At 48.9% G+C, this 6,964-nt stretch overlaps 15 non-coding genes and 7 pseudogenes across 15 annotated transcripts; all 22 read right to left on the bottom strand.

Annotated features, from left to right (window-relative positions):
- Positions 1-75: 75 nt before the first annotated feature.
- LOC124886100 lies at positions 76-190 on the bottom strand (annotated as a pseudogene).
- A 444-nt stretch (positions 191-634) lies between these two features.
- On the bottom strand, positions 635-748 carry LOC124886118 (annotated as a pseudogene).
- Positions 749-903: 155 nt separating this feature from the next.
- LOC124886105 lies at positions 904-1,022 on the bottom strand (annotated as a pseudogene).
- Positions 1,023-1,198: 176 nt separating this feature from the next.
- Positions 1,199-1,317, bottom strand: LOC124886078 (annotated as a pseudogene).
- A 176-nt stretch (positions 1,318-1,493) lies between these two features.
- Positions 1,494-1,612, bottom strand: LOC124886015. The gene has a single exon (XR_007043165.1). It is a non-coding gene; the product is annotated as a 5S ribosomal RNA (ribosomal RNA).
- Positions 1,613-1,788: 176 nt separating this feature from the next.
- On the bottom strand, positions 1,789-1,907 carry LOC124886088. Its single transcript, XR_007043221.1, has one exon. It is a non-coding gene; the product is annotated as a 5S ribosomal RNA (ribosomal RNA).
- Positions 1,908-2,081: 174 nt separating this feature from the next.
- On the bottom strand, positions 2,082-2,200 carry LOC124885952. Its single transcript, XR_007043102.1, has one exon. It is a non-coding gene; the product is annotated as a 5S ribosomal RNA (ribosomal RNA).
- Positions 2,201-2,371: 171 nt separating this feature from the next.
- On the bottom strand, positions 2,372-2,490 carry LOC124885939. Its single transcript, XR_007043089.1, has one exon. It is a non-coding gene; the product is annotated as a 5S ribosomal RNA (ribosomal RNA).
- A 176-nt stretch (positions 2,491-2,666) lies between these two features.
- LOC124886295 lies at positions 2,667-2,785 on the bottom strand. The gene has a single exon (XR_007043381.1). It is a non-coding gene; the product is annotated as a 5S ribosomal RNA (ribosomal RNA).
- Positions 2,786-2,959: 174 nt separating this feature from the next.
- Positions 2,960-3,078, bottom strand: LOC124886030. Its single transcript, XR_007043180.1, has one exon. It is a non-coding gene; the product is annotated as a 5S ribosomal RNA (ribosomal RNA).
- Positions 3,079-3,252: 174 nt separating this feature from the next.
- Positions 3,253-3,371, bottom strand: LOC124886098 (annotated as a pseudogene).
- A 272-nt stretch (positions 3,372-3,643) lies between these two features.
- LOC124885978 lies at positions 3,644-3,762 on the bottom strand. The gene has a single exon (XR_007043128.1). It is a non-coding gene; the product is annotated as a 5S ribosomal RNA (ribosomal RNA).
- Positions 3,763-3,937: 175 nt separating this feature from the next.
- On the bottom strand, positions 3,938-4,056 carry LOC124885986. The gene has a single exon (XR_007043136.1). It is a non-coding gene; the product is annotated as a 5S ribosomal RNA (ribosomal RNA).
- A 136-nt stretch (positions 4,057-4,192) lies between these two features.
- Positions 4,193-4,311, bottom strand: LOC124886228. The gene has a single exon (XR_007043314.1). It is a non-coding gene; the product is annotated as a 5S ribosomal RNA (ribosomal RNA).
- A 177-nt stretch (positions 4,312-4,488) lies between these two features.
- LOC124886327 lies at positions 4,489-4,607 on the bottom strand. Its single transcript, XR_007043413.1, has one exon. It is a non-coding gene; the product is annotated as a 5S ribosomal RNA (ribosomal RNA).
- A 176-nt stretch (positions 4,608-4,783) lies between these two features.
- On the bottom strand, positions 4,784-4,900 carry LOC124886028. Its single transcript, XR_007043178.1, has one exon. It is a non-coding gene; the product is annotated as a 5S ribosomal RNA (ribosomal RNA).
- A 174-nt stretch (positions 4,901-5,074) lies between these two features.
- Positions 5,075-5,192, bottom strand: LOC124886091 (annotated as a pseudogene).
- Positions 5,193-5,370: 178 nt separating this feature from the next.
- On the bottom strand, positions 5,371-5,489 carry LOC124886014. Its single transcript, XR_007043164.1, has one exon. It is a non-coding gene; the product is annotated as a 5S ribosomal RNA (ribosomal RNA).
- A 176-nt stretch (positions 5,490-5,665) lies between these two features.
- Positions 5,666-5,784, bottom strand: LOC124886041. The gene has a single exon (XR_007043190.1). It is a non-coding gene; the product is annotated as a 5S ribosomal RNA (ribosomal RNA).
- A 177-nt stretch (positions 5,785-5,961) lies between these two features.
- LOC124886348 lies at positions 5,962-6,080 on the bottom strand. Its single transcript, XR_007043434.1, has one exon. It is a non-coding gene; the product is annotated as a 5S ribosomal RNA (ribosomal RNA).
- A 175-nt stretch (positions 6,081-6,255) lies between these two features.
- Positions 6,256-6,374, bottom strand: LOC124886114 (annotated as a pseudogene).
- Positions 6,375-6,808: 434 nt separating this feature from the next.
- Positions 6,809-6,927, bottom strand: LOC124885954. Its single transcript, XR_007043104.1, has one exon. It is a non-coding gene; the product is annotated as a 5S ribosomal RNA (ribosomal RNA).
- Between the last annotated feature and the right edge of the window lie 37 nt (positions 6,928-6,964).

Below are 6,964 nucleotides of genomic sequence, written 5' to 3'. Positions count from 1 at the left end.
TCCGCCAAGAGAAAAAACAAAAAATTCGCCGATCGAACCGGCAAAATTAAACTGAATTTTAAAGGAAAAAAAAAAGGGATGCAACACGAGGACTTACCAGGGGGTCACCCTAGTACTACTCTCGCCCAAGCACGCTTAACTTAGGAGTTCTGATGGGATCTGGTGCGTTAGTGCTGGTGTGAACGCAATCATCATTCCCAGCACTCCAAATTCTATTAAGCCTCTTTCTCCTGCACCGCCCGTCACACCCCGCAAGCACACCCCCGCGCCTCGCCCCCTTTCTCCTTTCCCCCAAGAGAAAAATAAAAAGACTCGCCGATCGAACTGGCAAAATTCTACCGAATTTTAAAGGAAAAAAAAAAAGAAAGGGATGCAACACGAGGACTTTACAGGGGGTCACCCATCCTAGTAATACACTCGCCCAAGCACGCTTAACTTCATAGTTTTGATGGGATCCGTTTAATTAGTGCTGGTATGATCTCTATTATGCCTCTTTCTCCTGTGCCGCCCGTCAAAACCCGCAAGCATGCCCCCGCGCCTCGCCCCCTTTCTCATTTCCCCCAAGAGAAAAATAAAAAGATTCGACGATAGAACCGGCAAAATTAAATCGAATTTTAAAGGAAAAAAAAAAGAAGGGATGCAACACGAGGACTTCTCAAGGGGTCAGCCAGCACTACTCTGGCCCTAGCACGCTTAACTTTAGAGTTCTGATGAGATCCGATGTGTTAGTGCTGGTATAATTGCATCCTTCATTCACAGCACTCCAAATTCTATTAAGCCTCTTTCTCCTGCGCAGATCGTCATGCCCCGCACTCGCTCTCGTTTTCGCTAAGAGGAAAAACAATAAGATTTGCCGATCGAACCGGCAAAATTAAATCGAATTTTAAAGGAAAAAAAAAGGAAGGGATGCAACACGAGGACTTCCCAGGGGTTCACCCATCCTTGTACTACTCTCGCCCAAACACACTCAACTTTGGAGTTCTGAAGAGATGCGGTGCATTAGTGTTGGTACGATCACATCCGTCATTTCCAGCACTCCAAATTCTATTAAGCCTTTATATCCTGCGCCGCCCGTCACACCCCGCACGCGGGCCTCCGCGCTTCGCCCTCTTTCTTGTTTCTGCCAAAAGGAAAAACAAAAAGATTCGCCGATCGAACCGACAAAATTAAACCGAATTTTAAAGGAAAAAAAAAGAAAGGAATGCAACACGAGGACTTCCCAGGGGGTCACCCATCCTAGTACTACTCTCGCCCAAGCACGCTCAACTTTGGAGTTCTGATATGATCCGATGCATTAGTGATGATATGATCACATCTGTCATTCCTAGCACTCCAAATTCTATTAAGCCTCTTTCTCCTGCGCCGCCCGTCGCACCCCGCATGCGGGCCTCCGCGCCTCGCCCCTTTTCTTGTTTCCGCCAAGAGGTAAAATAAAAAGATTCGCCGATTGAACCGGCAAAATTAAACCAAATTTTAAAGGAAAAAAAAAGGAAGGGAAGCAACACGAGGACTTCCCAGGGGATCACCCATCCTCGTACTACTCTCGCCGAAGCACGCTTAACTTCGAAGTTCTGATGGGATCCAGTGCGTTAGTGCTGGTATGATCGCATCTGTCATTCCCAGCACTCCAAATTCTATTAAGCCTCTTTTTCCTGCGCCGCCCATCACACCCCGCACGTGGGAGTCCGCGCCTCGCCCCCTTTCTTGTTTCCGCCAAGAGGAAGAACAAAAAGATTCGTCGATCAAACGGGCAAAATTAAACCGAATTTTGAAGGAAAAAAAAAGGAAGGGATGCAACACGAGGACTTCCCAGGGGGTCACCCATCGTAGTACTAGTCTCGCCCAAGTACGCTAAACTTCGGAGTTCTGATGGGATCCGGTGTGTTAGTGCTGGTATGATCGCATCCGTCATTCCCAGCACTCCAAATTCTATTATGCCTATTTCTCCTGCGCCGCCCGTCACACCCCGCACGCGGGACTCCGCACCTCGCCCTCATTTTTTTTTCTGCCAAGTGGAAAAACAAAATGATTAGCCGATCGAACCGAAAAAATTAAATCGAATTTTAAAGGAAAAAAAAAAGGGAATGCAACACGAGGACTTCCCAGGGGGTCACCCATCCTAGTACTACTCTCGCCCAAGCACGCTTAACTTCAGAGTTATGATGGGATCCGGTGCGTTAGTGCTGCTATGATCGCAACCGTCATTACTAACACTCCAAATTCTATTAAGCCTCATTCTCCTGCGCCGCCCGTCACACCCCGCACGCACGGCCCCGAGTCTCACCCCCTTTCTCGTTTCTACCAAAACGAAAAACAAATAGATTTGCCAATCGAACCGATAAAATTAAACCAAATTTTTTTTTAAAAAAAAAGAATGCATCACGAGGACTTCCCAGGGGGTCACCCATCCTAGTACTGCTCTCGCTCAAGCACGCTTAACTTCAGAGTTCTGATGGAATCCGGTGTGTTAGTGCTGAAATGATCGCATCCGTCATTCCTAGCAATCCAAATTCTATTAACCCTCTTTCTCCTGCGCCGCCCGTCACACCCCGCATGCGGGACTCCACGCCTCACCCCCTTTCTTGTTTCCGCCAAGAGGTAAAACAAAAAGATTCGCTGATTAAACCGACAAAATTAAACCGAATTTTAAAGGAAAAAAAAAGGAAGGGAGGCAACACGAGGACTTCCGAGGGGGTCACCCATCCTAGTACTACTCTCGCCCAAGCACGTTTAACTTCGGAGTTCTGATGGGATACGGTGCGTTAGTGCTGGTATGATCGCATCCGTCATTCGCAGCACTCCAAATTCTATTAAGCCTCTTTCTCCTGCGCCCCCCATCACACCCCGCACGCACGCCCCCATGACTCGCCCCGTTTCTCGTTTCCACCAAGAGAAAAAACAAAAGATTCGCCGATCGAACCGACAAAATTAAACCGAATTTTAAAGGAAAAAAAAGGAAGGAATAAAACACGAGGACTTCCCAGAGGGTCAGCCATCCTAGTACTACTCTCGCCCAAGCACGCTTAACTTCGGATTTCTGATGGGATCCGGTGCGTTAGTGGGGGTATGATCGCATCCGTTATTCCTAGCACTCCAAATTCTATTATGCCTCTTTCTCCTGCGCCGCACGTCACACCCCGCACGCACGCCCCCGCGCCTCGATTCCTTTCTCGTTTCCCCCAAAAGAAAAGTAAAAAGATTCGCCGATTGAACCGGCAAAATTAAATCGAATTTTAAAGGAAAAAAAAGGAAGGGATGATACACGAAGATTTTCCAGGGGGTCACCCATCCTAGTACTACTCTCGCCCTAGCACACTTAACTTCGGATTTCTGATGGGATCCGGTGCGTTAGTAGTCGTATGATCGCATCCGTCATTCCCAGCACTCCAAATTCTATTAAGCATCTTTCTCATGCGCCGCCCGTCACACCCCGCACGCGGGCCTTCGCGTGTGACGCCCCTCACACCCCGCACGCAGGCCTTTGCGTGTGACGCCCGTCACTTTCTCCTGCGACGCCCGTCACACCCCGCTCGCGGGCCTCCGCGCCTCGCCCCCTTTCTTGTTTCCGCCAAGAGAATAAACAAAAAGATTCGCCGATCGAACCGGCAAAATTAAACTGAATTTTAAAAGAAAAAAAAAGAAAGGGATGCAACACGAGGACTTCCCATGGGGTCACCCATCCTAGTACAACTCTCGCCCAAGCAAGCTTAACTTCGGAGTTCCGATGGGATGCGGTGCGTTAGTGTTGGTATGATCGCATCCGTCAATCCCAGCACTCCAAATTCTATTATGCCTCTTTCTCCTCCGCCGCCCGTCACACCCCGCACGCGTGCCCCTGGGCCTTGCCCCCTTTCTCGTTTCCACCAAGAGGAAAAACAAAAAGAATCGGCGATCGAACCGGCAAAATTAAACCGAATTTTAAAAGAAAAAAAAGGAAGGGATGCAACACGAGCACTTCCCAGGGGTTCACCCATCCAAGTACTACACTCGCCCAAGCACGCTTAACTTCGGCGTTCATATTGGATCCGGTGCGTTAGTGCTGGTATGATAGCATCCATCATTTCTGGCACTCCAAATTCTATTAAGCCACTTTCTCCTGCGCCGCCCGTCACACCCCGCACGCAGGCCTCCGCGCCTCGCCCACTTTCTTGTTTCCGCAAAATTATACCGAATTTTATAGGAAAAAAAAGAAGGGATGTAACACAAGGACTTCCCAGGGGGTCACCCATCCTAGTACTACTCTCGCCCAAGCACGCTTAGCTACGGACTTCTGATGGGATCCGGTGCGTCAGTGCTGGTATGATCGCATCCGTCATTCCCAGCACACCAAATTCTATTATGCCTCTTTCTCCTCCGCCGCCCGTCACACCCCGCACGCGCGCCCCTGCGCCTTTCCCCCTTTCTCGTTTCCGCCCAGACGAAAAACAAAATGATTCGCCGATCGAACCGGCAAAATTAAACCAAATTTTAAAGAAAAAAAGAAAGAAAGGGATGCAACACGAGGACTTCCCAGGGGGTCACCCATCCTAGTAATATTCTCGCCCAAGCACGCTTAAATTCGGAATTCTGATGGGATCCGGTGCGTTAGTGCTGGTATGATTGCATCCGTCATTGCTAGCACTCCTAATTCTATTATGCCTCTTTCTCCTGCGACGCCCGTCACACCCCGCACGCGAGCCTCAACGCCTCGCCCCCTTTCTTGTTTCCGCCAAGAGCTAAAACAAAAAGATTCGTCGATCGAACCGTCAAAATTAAACCGAATTTTAAAGGACAAAAAAAGGAAGGGATGCAACACGAGGACTTCCCACGGGTCACCCATCCTAGTACTACTCTCGCCCAAGCACGCTAACTTTGGAGGTCTGATGGGATCAGGTGCGTTAGTGCTGGTATGATCGCATCCGTCATTCTCAGCACTCCAAATTCTATTAAGCCTTCTTCTCCTGCACCGCCCGTAATACCCCCCACGTGCGCCCTCGTGCATCGCCCTTTTTCTCGTTTCCGCAAAGAGAAAAACAAAAAGATTCGTCGATCGAACTGTCAAAATTAAACCGAATTTTAAAGGAAAAAAAAAGTAGGGATGCAACACGAAGACTTCCCAAGGGTCACCCATCCTGGTACTACTCTCTCCCAAGCACGCTAAAATTCGGAGTTATAATGGGATCCGGTGCGTTAGTGCTGGTATGATCGCATCCATCATTGTTAGCACTCCAAATTCTATTAAGCCTCTTTCTCCTGTGCCGCCCGTCACACCCCGCACGTGCGCCCTCGTGCCTCGCACCCTTTCTCGTTTCCGCCAAGAGAAAAACAAAAAGATTCGCCGATCGAACCGGCAAAATTAAACCAAATTTTAAAGAAAAAAAGAAAAAGAAAGGGATGCAACACGAGAAATTCACAAGGGGTCACCCATCCTAGTACTACACTCACCCCAACGCGCTTACCTTCGGAGTTCTGATGGGATCCGGAGCGTTAGTGCAGGTATAATCGCATCCGTCATTCTCAAAACTTCAAATTCTATTAAACCTCTTTCCCCTGTGCCGCCAGTCACACCCCGCACGCGCGCCCCTGCGCCTTACCCCCTTTCTCGTTTCTGCCAAGAGGAAAAACAAAAAGATTTGGCGATCGAATCGACAAAATTGAACCAAATTTTAAAGAAAAAAAAAAGGAAGGGATGCAACACGAGGACTTCCCAAGGGGTCACCCATCCTAGTAATACTCTCGCCCAAGCACACTTAACTTCAGAGTTTCGATGTGATCCGGTGCGTTAGGGCTAGTATGATCGCATCCGTCATTTCCAGCACTCCAAATTCTATTATGCCTCTTTCTCCTCCGCCGCCCGTCACACCCCGCACGCGCGCCCCTGCGCCTTGCCCCCTTTTTCGTTTCCTCCAAGAGGAAAAACTAAAAGATTCGCCGATCGAACCGGAAAAATTAAATTGAATTTTAAAGGAAAAAAAAAAAGAAGGGATGCAACACAAGGACTTCCCAGGGGGTCACCCATCCTAGTACTACTCTCGCCCAAGAACGCTTATCTTCGAAGTTCTGATAGGATTCGGTGCGTTAGTGCTGGTATGATCGCATCCGTCATTCCCAGCACTCCAAATTCTATTATGCCTCTTTCTCCTGCGTCGCCAGTCACAAACCCCATGCGCGACCCCGCGCCTCGCCCCCTTTCTCGTTTCCGCCAAGAGAAACACAAAAAGATTCGCCGATCGAACTAGCAAAATTAAACCGAATTTTAAAGGAAAAAAAAAGGAAGGGATGCAACACGAGAACTTCCTAGGGAGTCACCCATCCTAATACTATTCTCGCTAAAGCACGCTTAACTTCGGAGTTCTGATGGGACACGGTTCGTTAGAGCTGGTATGATCGCATTCGTCATTCCCAGCACTGTTAATTCTATTATGCCACTTTCTCCTCCGCCGCTCGTCACACCCCACACGCGCGCCCCTGCGCCTTGCCCCCTTTCTCGTATCCGCCAAGAGGAAAAACAAAAAGATTCGCTGATCGAACCGGCAAAATTAAACTGAATTTTAATGGAAAAAAAGGAAGGGATGCAACACTACTCTCGCCCAAGCATGCTAACTTTGGAGGTCTGATGGGATCCGGTGTGTTAGTGCTGGTATGATCGCATCTGTCATTCACAGCACTCCAAATTCTATTATGCATCTTTCTCCTGCGCCGCCCGTCACACCCCGCACGCGCGCCCCTGCGCCTTGCCCCATTTCTCGTTTCCGCCAAGAGGAAAAATAAAAAGATTCGCCGTTCGAACCGGCAAAATTAAACTGAATTTTAAAGGTAAAAAAAGGAAGGGATGCAACACGAGGACTTCCCCGGGGGTCACCCATCCTAGTACTACTCTCGCCCAAGCACGCTTAACTACGGAGTTCTGATAGGATCCGGTGCGTTAGTGCTGGTATGATCGCATCCGTCATTCCCAGCACTCCAAATTCTATTATGCCTATTT

The sequence above is a fragment of the Capsicum annuum genome, chromosome 7 (genome assembly GCF_002878395.1).
Source record: "Capsicum annuum cultivar UCD-10X-F1 chromosome 7, UCD10Xv1.1, whole genome shotgun sequence".
In the NCBI taxonomy this organism is placed as follows: Eukaryota; Viridiplantae; Streptophyta; class Magnoliopsida; order Solanales; family Solanaceae; genus Capsicum; species Capsicum annuum.
This window is presented reverse-complemented; position numbering and strand designations above follow the sequence as displayed.